Below are 15555 nucleotides of genomic sequence, written 5' to 3'. Positions count from 1 at the left end.
TTGGCGAATCTCTGCATTTGCCTCCATTGGGTCTTTCAAGGATGTCGGAGTCCCTGTGTTGCTTCTGAGACATGCAGACTCAGAGTGGGCAGGGATTTCAGCCGAGTGTTCAGCAGGACTCAAGCGTGAAGTGCAGGGACTTGATGGAGGAGAGTTATCTGTCTATGTTACTTTCATTGGGTAATTAATAAAGAAAACTGCCTTGGCCCTGTAAGAGACAGAAAATTAGGTAGGCGGAGTAGACAGAACAGAATTGTGGGAACAAGGAAGGAGAGTTGGGGGGACACTTCAGGCAGTCGCCATAGTGAGTCGCCATGATTCTCCTCTCTGAGATGGACGCAGGTTAAGATCTCTCCTGGTAAGCCACACCTCATGGTGCTACACGGATTACTAAATATGGGTTAAAGAAAGATGTGAGAATTAACCAATAAGAGGGTACAGATAATGGGCAAGGCAGTGTTTAAAAGAATACAGTTTCCGTGTAATTATTTTGGGTAAAGCTAGCCGGGTGGCGGGACTCAGCCCTCCGCTCCTTCTACAGACCCCATTGGCTGTCAGTGGGCTGGTGACTGGGTTAATGAGACACCGGTGGTGGGCCACTTGGTTTGGGGGCCAGCCCAAGCACTCCTGTCCTGGGGGCAAGAAATCAGCAGAAAGGGCCAAGATTGAGGGCTACAGGGCTGTGGAGAGCTCTGCATTCAGACAGAAAAATGGGACAGAATGTGATTGGATGTGGCAGGATATCAGTGTCATCCTCCTACCTCCTCTTGGCTGCAGCACAGAGAGTGCCAGGACTCATGGCCACAGCCTGTGCAGTCCTGGTCCCTGTTTCCATTGCGACCATGACATTCTTGGCATCTTTACTGTCTGTGTGCACCAACATTTCAGAAGTCGTCCCCAGATCCGCAGAGCCCCTGCCATGTCAAGCAAGGAGCAGAAAGATACAGAGAGAAGTGCCAAGCGCCTAGGGTTGATCAGAGTCTCCCATCAGATGACTTGCAGAACCCAGATCCAGTCACCCCCGGTAACAACTGATATGGGGCATATAGGGCGGGGCCTCACCGAGGGGACATTCTGCTACTCCTTGGCGGGTGGAGCACAGGGGTGGCCTGGTCCTAACCTAACCGGGTCTTTCCACGGAGTTGCGGGTGTGGGTATGGGGATCCACGCGCTGAGAAGTGATTCTCGAGCAAGCTCTGGGTTTCTGTGCCCACACGATGTTCTTCCCCGTGGCAGAGGTGCAAGGGAGGTGGTCTTGGCCAACAGGCCTCTGAAGAACCCGTGGGTCACGGTGAATTTCCTTGCAAGGCTTGTACAAACACAAGTACCTGCTGTCCCCAGACTCAGGCCTAGCTGAATTTCACCTGGGTGGGGCTGGGGTGGTCCATGAGTTCCTGGAAGACTACTTGGCGATGGACTCTGTGGACCCCAGACTGAAGCTGTTTCCCATGTGGAACCATGACAATAGCACACTTCATTCACAGAGGTTTTTCCCTTCTTCTCGGTGCAGCAAACAATCCGGCGGTTGATACCAGTGAGATGGGCAGCTGTTCCTCAGGATCAAACGTGCAGGAGGCCAGGTGATGTCTTAAAGGAATTTTGGCCTGACCCAGGAGGTAGTTTCAGTGACGTTTTGTGCAGAAACTTCAGCCCTTTTCTGGGAGATGGTTACAAACGGAGAGCTTGGTGTTTAGTGAAACAAGCCAGCACCAGAGACGACAGTCAGCTGTTTTCTCTCATTTGAGGATCCCGGGTTATAAATAGGTCCATAAAACGATAGCACCCGAACTCAGGAGGGAGACTGGGGAGAGGCAGGCAATGGCCAATAGAGGGGAAGGTTTGAGGAGTAGAGGCCAACTCTGGAGGTGGAGTATGGTCACGTGGCATGACAGTTGAAGTGACACTGTCTGGGTAAGAGAAGAGGACTAGCGGGAGGGGACTGAGGAAGGAGGAGGGTGAACATGGCTGTAGATCACAAAAAGACGGCTGAGCACACCTTTATGAAACCCGTCACTGCTGTACAGTGAGTGGGCTCCGGTAAACCTGTAGTATACAAACCCCTACGCTGTCACAACACAACACAAAGCCGCTGCTTGTGGAGAGGAGACTCTTTGTGGAGCAGAGTGCAGTTGGGCTGGGAAGGCCAGGGATGCAGTTACCATGAGTCATCCAGCAACCAGCCTGAGGTTAGTTTCCTGGGGATATGGCTGACTTTGAGTCACCCACGCTCCAGTAAGTAACCCTTAACCGTGTGCCCATATGTATCTGCAGTGAACTCTTTGGTTCACTATGAAAACCTGAGTAAAGGAATAAAACCAATGACCCGGGAGAGGACAGTCCGACTTTGCCTCACATGAGCACTGGTCTCTCCGAAATCATCGCGTGCCTCGCCTTTCCCCCCAAAGCGAAGTTAGGATGTTTGTCCTCAGTTAAGGATTCTTGTGTGCATTTTCCACAGGGAGCCTGTTCAGAAGAGGATACGGGATTTCAAAGGTGTGTTTGAGCAGGTCTTGCTAGTCCAGGAGCTTTCTTTCCGACCCTACAACTCAAGCGTGGTGAGAACGTGGTCACCAGTCAACAGGAGTCTGTTAACAGTTCTGTCGCTCGGGGGATGGATTTTATCATCATTATTATTAATTTTTGGAAGAGCAAATTGCCATTGTCGTCTAGGGGGTACCTTTAGCTTAACTTTTCACTAGCTGCTCTGAACAGGGGGATGTTGTAGCTGTCACTGAGGCGGTGGGGAGCGGTTCCTGCTTCCTGCCTTGCTGAAGAGTGTAACTGGAGATGATGGGCAAGCAGGTTGATCTCTGCCGTTTATCTTACTGCACGAATGGTATGTTGCATTTCAACACCTGCTTTTCACCTTCTGAATTACGCCACTTTTCTGGCTTTCCGACGTTGCCCTCCTCCCGGAAACCCTGTCAAAGAAGGGCTTGGAGAGCAGCATTTAGGCCTTACACATCTGTGAACCTGTCAGGGAATGGTGAAGGCAGCCACGCTGTGGCCCGGGAAGAAGAGTGTGATGGCGTGCAAACATCAACATCACGCATGCCACACTAGCTTGTGGTCCTTCGTCCACGGTAACCAAGGCAGAGTACCACACGCCTCTCAAGCCGAGACAGCTTTTTTATTACCTGTAGAGGTGACCCTAAGACAGCATTACTAGAGAGACATCGTCAATCCTTGGCCTGTGTATAGAGTCACTTCGTGCAAGCAAGGATGTCTGACAGAATTCCTTCTTTGTGGTACAAATGAACTGCTTGGTTTGGTTTTTGAAAGTTTCCAGAAAATGGTTTGTCAGTGCTGGTCACTCATCCAAGCACGATGCCCCCACGCCTGTATTGCTAGCACAGAGAAGGTAGAGGCGGGAGGATCCAGAACTGGAGGTCTTGCTCGCTTACCTCTCAGGTTTGAGACCGGCCTGGGCTATGCAAGACCCGGTCTAAAATTGAAGAAAATAAAAATAGAACAAAGAGCAAAATGAACACCAGATCTGTACATACTCCTTCCTGTTACCGTGTAGGTGGTGTGTCCGGGATGAAAGAGCGCCTCTTCCTGTGGATATTTGATTTAAAGTGATACCATTTCTGTTGTCGACTAGGGGACATTACCCGGTCCTTCCTGGCAAAGAGGAAGCAGTTTGAAAAGGATATACATGCCTCGTTCAGAATCCTGAATGCAAACCTCCACAGTATTTTCAAAGCGCAGCAGAAGTCAAGGTAAAGTTGTGACCCCCTCTCTAAGGAAACCTGTACAGCTTTCGCTCTTCCTTCCAAAGTCACTCCTGCCTGCCATTGTGATCCTGCCCTGAGTGGAGTCGCTAATGGGACCTAGGTAGCACTGCATTTTCGCACTGCATTTTCTCTGTGAGCTAGTCCTGTCCATAGCTGGCGGAACGCCCCCCCCCCCACTCCCCCATTTATGCTGCCCAGATGTGTAAGCTGCAAGACTGGTAAGAGACCAGTTCTTCCCTTCTCAGATGACAATACAGATACTGTCCTGTGAGGAAGGCCAGGCTTCTGTGGACCTCAAAACTGTACCTTTTAGGATGTGCCATGGGTGCTCTCTTTGGTAAATCCTTGTCCCCATGTGGGGAAATGGTTCTGTGCACTCTTTGTCTATGTGACTCCCAGAAGATGAAGGGTATGTCGCCTCAGTACCCGGACTTGGGCTTTCAGGATCTCTAGGTTACTCCATAAGGGGAAGGGAAGGGGAATCTAATGTTAAGCCGGAAATGCGATCTTGGGAAACGTATGCCTCCGAGCATCCTAGGTGTGCAAGAGGGAAGACACACAAAGTGAGGACACTGGTAGCAAATTAAGACAAGTTCTTCTGGGATGAGAGTGATATTTCTGCCTCTCAGGAGACCGTTTAATTCATGTCCCCTTTCTCTCTCTTGCGCCTGGCTCTTGTCTCAAAATGTGAAGTGTGTGTGTCCTTGCCGTACCCTCACACAGTGTGACGATGCTCAGTAATTGTGACTGTGTTTCACAGGCAAGAGCTTCACGCCATGCACTCCCAGATCTTTGAGTCCCTGCATCAGAGGTGGCTGGACGATGTGGAGAGTTCACGGGAGCAAGAAGAACACCTCGCTGTGAGTGTCGCTCTTAGCTTGGAATAGAGCCACCTTGTCTGTTTCCGAAGTGGCAGGGCTTTGATGCAGCATATCGCCATGGAAAGGGACAGGACGGGACAGGGCGGGACATGAGCATCGGGAGACAGGGAGGGTGGTGCTTGTATCCCTTAGAGGCTGGCCGTCCTCTCCAGCTTACTTCTTTTTCTGTGGAGGGGTGGTGTGGTCCTGGGTTAGGAGCCAGCATGGGAGGGAGGCTGAGTAGGCACTGCTCAGAGAGCGCAGGAGAAGGTATGGGCTTGGGTGCTCAGAGGGAAAGCGTTACCATCCATGCAGTGCAGATGCCAAAGGTGCAGGACAGGGTGAGGGTGCGGTCCCAGGTAGACTTCTGACACAGTGACGAGGGAGGCAGAGTCAGAGCAGTCCGTGTGGCTGTGGCAGAGCAGGGGGAGGCTTAGCGCTCAGAGGTAGCTGAGTGTTCATGGACACAGAGTAGTGCTGTCTTTGAGAAGCCTCTCATCCTGATGGAGGACAGAGCGGTACTCCCAAAGATGCTGACTTCCTAAAGTAGGGAAGCCGAGGCAGGAATCTGAGGGAGATGGAGACAGATTCCAGTCTGGTGGTGAGGAGCATGTGCTCTGGACCCCACTGATTGGGGTGCAAGCCATAGTCCTGCTACTTGCTCGTCATGGAAGCTCAGAAAATAAGTCACCTCCCTGCCTCAGTTTCCTAGGAGTGAAAGCAGACCCGTGAAGAATCCCTGCCTCTCTAGACTTTGTGTATTGAGTGGCTGCGGTTTTTGACATGTTGCTGTGGAATGCTTGACCACAGGAGCTGCTGTATGCTTGCTATTCGTCTTCCCTGCCCTTCTTCTTAGGCCGATAATATAGTTGATGGGATGATGTCACACTCTGGGGAATGACTGATTGATGAAGAACTTTTCTGGGGCGTGGGGAGAAGCGATTCCTTGGAAGCCAATCCGTGCCCTCGGTGTCTTAAAATACTTTCTGAAAAAACAAAGGAACGTTTGTACTTAATTTTGGCGAGTGAGGCGGGAATCCACAGATTAGGTGGGGCTTATGTTAATTTCAAACCCGAATAATTATTTTATAGGATTTTTGCACAGGCCTGACGGACTATCTCCCTCTGTGACAGGTCAGGCCTTGTTATGCTGCTTTTGGCACTGAAGGGCATGTCTTCAAACGCGTTCTTGAAATGTCAGCACACAAAACATCACGGGAAGCAATTCCTGTGAGCAGCAGGGTTGGATGATCAGTTGTACTGACATTTTGTCATTATTCTCCTATGTTTCAGCTTATAACTTGGAAGCAGATGAAGATTTTACAGAAAGCCATAGGGGATCATGAAACCAAGATCGGAAACGCTAAAGAGCTATGTGACACATTTTGAAGGTCTGGTAGATTGCACTTGTCAACAGAACACACCCTTATGCCATGCCACGTGTCTATAAAAGGAGAAGGCAGATTGGCCCTTTCTCAGCTTGTGGGGAGAAGTAATTAGTTTTGCAGAGCATGATCACATTCTCTGGGAATATTTCCCCACACTTAGGAGCAATGCTAAGGTTTGTCTGACCTGGGAAGCTGATGACAGTGTCGGGGCAGCGTTCTAGCACAGGAGCTGGTGATGAGAGCTCGGCTTAGAAAGGATCACAGTGCATCGCAGTGATGAGTTATGAACCTCCAGTGACATGGCGATGGCGATTGGCACGTCTGGGGATCCTTCTGGTTTTCTCTGACTGTTTGGATTGGACAGATCGGTGAAATACACAATGGGCAAGGGTAGCTTTTATTTTCTTTCATAAATTTATAGTCTTCCGACATTACCATTGCTCTCGAGTGTTGGTGGTCATGTATTTCAGCATCTCCCCAAGAGATGTGGGTAAAGAAAAGACTGGTAGAGGGTTAATCCTCTTGGAACTGCGAGCTGGCAGTTCTACCCTTGCTGAAGCTCCAGGTCCTAAGTGACCTCTATATATCCAGGGATTGAAGGAGCCCTTCAGTGGGAATTCGTTTTGATGCTCTCATTAAAATGGCTCTGTCAAAAAGAGCTCTCCTCAGGCCCGACTCAGATGCCTTATCTAAAGTGCTCCGTGTGTCATAGTAAATTAAATGTTTTCAGGATGCTGGCGAGAAGCTAGGTCTGTCTTCTCTGAGCAAGTGTGAGTACCCCTGTTGGTAACCCTAGTGAATATTCCTAGCAGCCCCGTGTACTCCAGGAATGTGCCCTATAACCCAGGGTGGTGAGGGTAGAGACAGAAGGATCCCTGGGACTTATGAGACCACCAGAACAGCCAAATTGTAAAGCCTCGTGTTTCGTCAGAGACCCAGCCTCAAAAATTGATGTGGTGAGGGGTTCTGGAAGGCTCAGGTCCTCCCGAGTGCACACGTACGCATGCAAACATGTGCACGCGAAGGAGATCACTTTGAATTTTTATGACCTCTGGTCGCCATACTCAAGCACACGTACATGCACACTCTCCTGCACCCCCATGCACGCAGAAAAATAAGTTAGTATTCAAGACCTTGAGAGCCACCTACATGCATCTAGGCCTTTAGGAAGAGCTTAAGAAAGGGAACATGCAGCTCTGATGCAGCTGAATACTGCCTGGGAGCCTGTTGGAAGAGCCACCCAGAAAGGCTCCCCCCTAACTGTGAGTGCTAGGTGTGAGCAGCAGCAATACTGCAGAGGGAGCCTTGTGACTGGGTTTCTCTGGCTTCCCAGGTGGTCCCTTCTGCCCTGTGCTCTTCTGCCTCTCTCCCTCTCCCTCCGCTTCTCCACTCAGGCTTCCCTCCTTTCCTGGTCCTCAGTTCTGACTCTGAGGGACTGTTGTCCTGAAACACGGCCTTTCTGTCTCCCAGATTTCCCCGTGGCCTTCCTGTTTTGTTCTCTCTGTTTCCTGTGTCCTCTACACAACACCCCCTACCACACAGACACACAGACACACACAGTCACACACACAGACAGAGACACACACACACAGACACATAAACACACACACAGGCACCCACACCCTCTTGAAAGCTTCACTGGCTGCTTGCTTCTGTCTCTCCGTCTTCCCTCCCAGAGTACCAGCTTCCCCTGAAGTGACACCCATTCCCTGCCCATGCTTTGCTTTGCTTTATTTCCAGAAAGCTCCATGTGCCCTGTCTTCCCTAATGTTTTACTGCTTTGCAGTCACCATCTGTGTCTTTCCAGCCGCCAAGCCCCAGCAAGCTCCCAATCCATACCTGTGTTCAGCCAGTGTGCAGGTCATCTGTTCCTAAGCTGCTCTGGACCCTGGGAATAGGGCAGGGACTGGACAGGCGTTTTTGCAGTTCTGGACAGAAGGCGACACACTTCTTTCTCCTCGTATCCACCCCTGCAGTGTCCTTTGAGAGAACAGAGGGATTTGAGTCCTGGCTTGAGCTTTCCTTAGAACCGAAGGGTCGTGGGATTGCACACTGTGTCCTCTTCTTGAAAATTACATTCCATGGGCATGCAAATGGCTCCTTTTTTCTAGGCACACCTTGGGAGTGTCCAGTGTGGGAATCCTGGGGGAGTCTCCAATGTGGCCCATGCCTCGCCTCCCAGGTCTGCCCCACGTGACCTTTTAACGTATCTCCACCCATTTTCGAGATAAGTCCCCTTGCTGTTCTTGTCCCACGATGATACCACCTTTAAAATGGGGCACTGGAACGTTTCCTGAAGTGGAGTAACCCTGGAGATGTGCGTGAAGTAGGCACTGTTCTTACTCTGAATTCCTAGCAAGCATCCTTGGCTATGCAAAGTTGGTTCTTTTAAAATTACATGAGGTGAGGTAGTCAAGCCAGACTCGAGTAGAGATTTTTTGTTTGTTTGTTTGTTTGTTTCAGAAAGCCAAGGACTTGCCATGAACATCGCAAGACTTTCATTTGGTAGAGAAAGAAGTGAAGTGAAGAAAGAAATCTCCAAGGCGCAGGAACAGAGTTATTATGGAAAGTGTAAGTCGTGGGGTCTATAACGCTGTGTGCCTCGGGATGGATTCGTAAGGTCAGAGATGGGAATAATGATCCCTCCTAATTCTCCGTTTGCCCACAGCAAGAGCAGGATAATGGTGTGTCAGTGGTTGAAACGTACCTTCAGTCCCTGGTCCTTGACAGCGTGAAGAAACCTTCTGAAGCTCAGCTGGAGGATGCCCAGGGAGCAATAGCCGTGCCAGAGGGTGTTAGTAGTAGTCAGTTGCAGCTCCTTTCTCTTTACTTTGTCGGGTTAGAAATAAGACGGAGACTCTGTTGACCATGAAGTGAACCCCCAACAGTTCTGTGAGTAGCAACATTTAAGTGTGGATCCTCCTGGCCCTGAGTTCTCCAGCAGGGCAGTTACATTTAGGAAGCAGATGTCATTTGACTTTACCACAGGCTTCTTTGGTTCTCTGTCACTTCCCCCAAAGTGAATGTTACCTGGGCTTCTTTTCAGGAAGAAATAAATAACGGTGGGATCCGCCTTTCCGTGCAAGCTGTCATTCATTCATGAGGTCACGGAGCCAACTGCATTGTCAGATGGGCCTTAGCAGGAAAACCAGCCCAACCTGCTCACTCAGACTTCAGTAGAGCACAACTCGTATTTCGTGCTCAGATGTGCTCAACTGTTAACGCGGTTCCCACAGCAGAGCCAGATCTTCACGTGTGTTGTTAGAGCTTGCAGTAGGGCTGTGGCATTCCCAAAGACATCCAGAATCATTTCCGGGCTTTATTCAACACTGGCTGAAAGATCCCTGCCCTTTCCCTTTGGTCAAAAATATTTATCTTATGAGTATCTGCTAATAAGCACTTACAGTTTCAGTATTTTAGATGGGTTGTTCCACGAGCATTTTCTAGTGTTCTCTTTAGAGTTTAATTGCATTCCGGTTCCTAACAGTAGCAAAGTTAAGTTATGCAGTAGCAATGGAAACAATTTTTTTGGTGGGTCACCACAACACGAGGGGCTGTATTAAGGGTTTGCAGCATTAGGAGGTTGAGAACCACTGCTTTAAACTCTCAAAGCCCCCCTCCAGTGACACAGCCCTGCCAACAAGGCCACCCTTCCTAAGCCTCCCCAAAAGCAACACCAACTCGGGAACAAGAATTGAAATACCTGAGACTATGGAGGTGCATCTCCTTCTGACTACCATAGCCCTATGCGGCTGAAGGCATTGCAGCATGAATCAAGCATCACGATAAGGGCCCATATGGAGAGACATGCCCTGGGAAAGCCTCCTCGAATCTAATACATGGGCCCTGTTGGCCCCTGCTTCGTGCATGCATCTATGTGCTGGACAGCCTCCCTTGTGAGCACACATGCTCTGGTCTGCCTCATGCAGGCACACCTCTGAGGCATCTCTCAGGCATGGCTCACGCATGAGCCTGCTGTGCTTACCTCCATGCCTGCTAAGCCGCCACTCACATGGGCCTGTGCCAGGCCCATCCTGCGGAATACCCACCTGCTGGAACACCGTGTTCCAGCCAACCAGAGAGATGCGGTCTTGGGAGGAGAGGGACTGGTTCCATACGTCCTCCTTCTGAGGAGAAAGGCACGGGGTGATTAATGGCTAGGTGGGTGATCCGATATTTGAGGGGATGCTGTGCTGAGGTTTTGCGGATACTGAGAGAAAAGAAAAACCGGTCAGACGACCTAATTGCTTTCCACCACGCTGTTTAGGCTAGGCTAAAACATTTCACATGTGACAAGGGCCATCTAGTAGGAGACAATACACTGGGAGAGCCTTGCCTCAAGGATAGCCTAGAACTGGCCAACTAAAAATATGTCCATAGCATGCTTCATCTACATACCTCAAGGACTGATAGGAACCGTCCAACTGAGGACAACACACACACACGCAGACAGACACAACATAAAACAGGGGTATACACACTCAATAATACAGGATTCAAGATATGTTAATGTATTTTCATCTTGAACTGATAGTCAGAATATCTCAAGTAGGAGATATCAATGCTGGAAGCAGTACTGAAGGTCCATACAATCACACATATCATGGGCAAAGTTCTCCGAGGATGATTCAGTTTAGGAAGTAACATGATCCCGCCAGAGGGGAAGCTCTCTCATTGACTGTGGAGAAATGAATTCCACTTGTAGAAAATGGGAGATGCCGAACCCACTCTTGTTTTTAATGCTTTCTTCACCACAGGACACGATGAGACAAGTGGTCAGGACACGAGTGGCCCATGCAGAAACGTGAGTTTGCATGGGACCATTTTGTTTGAAAAGGCATGAAACATCAGGAAGGGAGAGCAATTACAAGAAACATCGCAGCAAGTCTAAAACAATTTCATATTTATTAAACCAAATGTTTCCTACCTTCACCCACAGCCCTTGGGTGAGCAGAGTGTGTGCTTGAGACGTGCCTGATGGCCATCCGTCAGGCATGCATGCACGCACGCCTGGATAGCACACCGAACTCATCAAGTCCATGCTGTGCTGCCTGGCATGTGAGCACACCCTTCCAGCCAAAAAGGGGCACATGTACATCGGAAGGCTGGGCTAACTGTCGGTGACTGGTTTCTGAAGGAAGGAAGCTCTCAAGGGTGTGCTGTGGGTTAGGATCACCTAGTGAATAACTGGGTTGAAAGGGCATCTTCTGGTAAGGGCTTAAGGAGAGTAATGCTTGACCACAGCCCTTGGGGTTTGGAGGTGGGGATCCCGGGGAGGCTTGCTCAAGAGGGCTGTGATGTTGATGCGCCTGAGTCTGGCCTTAGCCCTCGAAACTGGACCAGGCACCGCTGGAGCGGGAGAGAGAGGTTCGAGAAATAGAGACTGGGAGGTCTTGAGCCGGGCAGGGTGTTAGAGGAGGGACGGGCGCGATACTCCAACAGTTGGCCCCTGTGTACTATTCGGGGACAGAATGACACCTGTATGGAGTCTCTGTGAAGATACAGCCACGGGCCATCCAGGCAGCAACGCTAGAGCGCCATTGGAGAGAAAAGCACAAGCGGTCCTCTCAGGCGTGCTCAACTGCCTGTGCCCGAGGTCGGCTAAATGCCGTCCTGACTGATAGATGAGCCCAGCCCTGGAGTCTTGCCTGAGTCCTCTCTGTGCCGCAAGTGCCTTATATTTCACGTCACCAGAGCACCCATCGAGACCCATGGCCTCCCTGACACATATACGCCTCCTTTCCTGTTTTTCATCCACTCAGAGACAGACACATGTGAAGATGGACTTCACGGGCTGTGACTGTGGCCCAATGAAATGAGGCCGAGGGCCATCCCTCAAGAGGAGGGCGTGACTGGTCGGGTGGCGTGCTGAACCCCTTGGCGCATGCGCACAATGTTGCCCCCATCCCGCGCATGCTCAAGGGCTATCACGGCAGCCAATCAGAGAGCGTTATGTTGGGAGGTGGGGCCAAACTAAACGTGACTAACCTCTGAGCGGATGGAGGCTGTCTAGAGGAGCCAAGGTGCGTAGGTGAGTGACGGGATTTTTTGTTGCTTTGTTTTGGGGGTTTGGGGGTACTGTGGCCGGGCTCCTGGGGTGGTTTAGAGGGATCAGGAGGACGAAAGCTCTTGACGCAGGACAGAGGGACCACAGAGCGAGAGGGGCCAGGGTGGCCTGTGAGGTGACTTCGGGAGCCTCACTTCCACTTCAGGCTGGAAGAGGCGGCGCCAGAGGCAAGAATGAAAAGAGCTGATGAAGGCAGCTGGGCCCTAGAACACTGGGCGGGGCAGAGTCAGGGCCTGAGAAGAGGTGGTAGGGACTTTCCACGTCTGCCGTGTTTTGTTCCTTTCTTTCTTGTGGTCTTTGGGTCCTGACGGGACAACTGGGTCCTCCTGCGATGCTTCTGCTGGCAGGAGTTCCACAGGCTCACCAGTCTGAAAGCGAACTCTGGGCACTTCAACCAAGCACCTAGGCAACTGTAGTTCCCGAGTCGGGAATGGGTGACTGATGGGCAGCCTCACACCTATGCGAGGGCCTGTAGGCAGCCTCAGGAGTGCCACAGGTGGGGCCTCGGTCTGACAGGGGCGGGAAAGGAGCCTCTCAGAGGAGCATTGTCAAGTGTGGTCACCGAGGCGAGGGGACAGGGTAAACAGCAGACTCAGTCGCAAGCCCAGGTCAGCAGGGATGCACAGCCCTATGGGGAGGAGAGCGGGACCTTGAGGCGGAAGGGTCAAGCTTTATCTGTGAGGCAAAGTTTGAAAGACCCACTTTCGCCTGGTAGTGAAATAGAACGCTCAAGGCAGTGGGGGAATGGGGTTCTGAGGGTGGCAGGTTTGAAGAGAGCTGGGTGTGGCAGTGAGGTACAGAAGGGGAAGTAGTGACTGTCCATGTTTTCCTCCTTGTGTCCAGCTGGAGTCCTCAAGGGACATCTGGGGCTCACTGACATGCACCCAAAGCCCTTGCCACGACAGAAATGCCTGTCTGCAGGGGGTGGGGCAGGACTGGGCCCCTTCTGCATCCAAAGTCCAGGCAACTTCTGCATCCAGATCTCACAAGTGCCACTTTAGGCCACTTAATCCCGGACGTGTATGCCTTTGCCGCCAGTCAGAGAGATGTGCTTTGGGTGGTGAGGCCTAGATAGGAACTCTCTCAGGAGAAGGAGGCTCCCAGGGCGGGAGAGTAGCCACGTGGATGGTTTGCTACTGGGTAACTCTGTTATGAGTCTCCTCAGTTGCGACAGGGATCAGAGAAGAACCTTACTTAGCTCATACGCCAGGACAGAGGCAGGACCAAGGGAAACCTGTGGGGTGATCTCAGGAGCTTTGCTTCCAAATGGGACTGAGTGAGGCCCCAGAGTGCAAGGTTGGGGAGGGGTCAAGAGGGCCACAGGGCTTGGGAAGGCTGATTGGGACAGCTTATGAGCTGGGAGACATGGCCCAGGTGACTGAGCAGGCCCTCAATGCATTCCCAACCAGACACGGGCATTTGGTGCCTTGTTTTACAGGCCGGAGGCAGTGTGTAGTGATGAGGCGAGCTGGCCTGCTTTTCGTCCTGCCCGGCTCCTGCATGGCTAGCTTTACACCCAAAATAATAACACACGAACTGTATTCATTTAAACACTGCCTAGCCCAGTAGTTCCATCCTCTTATTGGCTAGTTCTCACATCTTGATTAACCCGTATCTAATAATCTGTGTAGCACCACGAGGTGGTGGCTTACCGGGAAGATTCTAACCTACGTCCATCTCGGGCCCGAGCTTCATGGCGTCTGCCTGACTCTGCTTTCTTTCACCCAGCATTCTGTTCTGTCTACTCCACCCACCTAAGGGCTGGCCTATCAAAAGGCCAAGGCAGTTTCTTTATTAACCAATGAAAGTAACACATAGACAGATGACCCTCCTACACCAGCAGTGCCCAGGATTTGGCCACCCAAGGGTCGGGAAAGCAGCAGAAGACCAATCTTGAGAGGTAGTGGGTCAGAGAGCTCCACGTTCAGATAGAGATAGGGCGCAGAAATGAACTTTGGTGACATCCTCTTGCCCTCTCTTTGCTGCAGTACAAGTGCCGGGACATCTGGCCACATCCTGTGGAGTCCAATCCCCTGTTCCCATTGCCATCCAGTAATTCCTCCTGGTATCTGTAGTGACTGGAGTCCTGTCTAGCCCAAGAAGATTCTAGCCATGTCAAGCGGGGAGAGAAAAGCCCGTGACAGTGCTGGCGCACATCTGAGCCTGGATCCGAATCCCACATGGGATGACACCAAGAACCCAGATGCAGTCACCCCAGGTAAAAAAACAACAACAACAAAAACAAAAACCAAAAAAACCCCAGAAACAATGACAACAAAACAACAACAACAAAGCAGATAGGCCCCTGTAGGGCTGTGTCCACCTGGAGGACATCGTAAAATCATTTGGTGGGTGGTAAAGCCCTTGAAAGTTCTGGAATGCATCCGAGAGAGTTCTTAATCTCATGTCAGATGACACCCAGGACCCAGATTCAATCATTCCAGGTTTGAAGAAACAAGATGGGCTACCATATGGCTGTGTCCATCGCAGGGGGCATCCTAAAATCTCTTGGTGGGTGGGAAAGCCCCTGACAGTGCTGGCACGCATCCAAGGCTGGATCTGACTCTCACATTGCATGACACCAAGAACCCAGATTCCTTCACCCCAGATTAAAAAACAACAACAACAACAACTAAAAGAGAAGGGCCCCTGTAGGGCTGTGTCCAGCCCAGGGGACATCCTAAAATCTCTTGGTGGGTGGAGCACTGAGTGGATAATGTGCATGAACTTTTATTGGAATAGCAGGAGGTTTCAGATGCTAATAACTCTTGCTCAAGCTTTTTGGTGCCTTTAGGTTCCCCCACCTGAAATTTCTGCCACACAGGAAACCTCCCACATGCCTAGTCAACATGCCTCTCTGGGAGCACATGGGTCACAGTGACTCTCTGGAAGGCCTGGACAGGTGCCTGGACCAACTGGTCTGAGAGTCAAACCTAAAGTGGTTTGTGTGTGTGTGTGTGTGTGTGTGTGTGTGTCTGTGTGTGTGTCTGTGTGTGTCTGTATCTGTGTCTGTGTATGATTCTCTGTGTGTGTGTCTCTCTCTGTGTATGTCTGTGTCTGTGTGTGTGTGATGTGGATGTGATGTGTATGTGATGTGTATGTGTGTGTGTGTTCATGACTTCACAGATGACGCTTGAAAAGGCGTAAGGAACAGATGCTCGCTATTATGCAATCTAGAAACAACATAATGACACTGCTTTTCGTGGGGGATGATGAGAACAAGACACTTTGTTTCAAAATATTTGTCCTCTTTCGTTTTAATACAACAGTCCCTCTGAATGTGTCCTAGAACTGGAGCATATTATGTACATTGATTAAATTTTACCTTATAATGATGTCTCACGAGGAAATTACACAGCGATTTGAAACCCATTTTTGCCAGTTTTGCTAAGTTCCCTTCACTGTGTTTTGTATGTAATATATAGACACTGAAGTCCAGCTCTCCAATTTCACATCAAGGTCATAACCACTGAAATTCTTGACTGAAAGAAAGGAGGCAGATA

The 15555-nt window shown here is 50.5% G+C and overlaps 1 pseudogene; it reads left to right on the top strand.

The window, feature by feature from the left end:
• The first annotated feature begins 919 nt into the window (after window positions 1–919).
• The window catches only part of LOC119805466, a 170351-nt pseudogene continuing 155715 nt past the window's right edge, over window positions 920–15555 (top strand).

Source organism: Arvicola amphibius, chromosome X (genome assembly GCF_903992535.2).
Source record: "Arvicola amphibius chromosome X, mArvAmp1.2, whole genome shotgun sequence".
Lineage (NCBI taxonomy): Eukaryota > Metazoa > Chordata > Mammalia > Rodentia > Cricetidae > Arvicola > Arvicola amphibius.
Note: the sequence above shows the minus strand (reverse complement) of the source record. Positions and strands in the feature narration are given on the sequence as shown.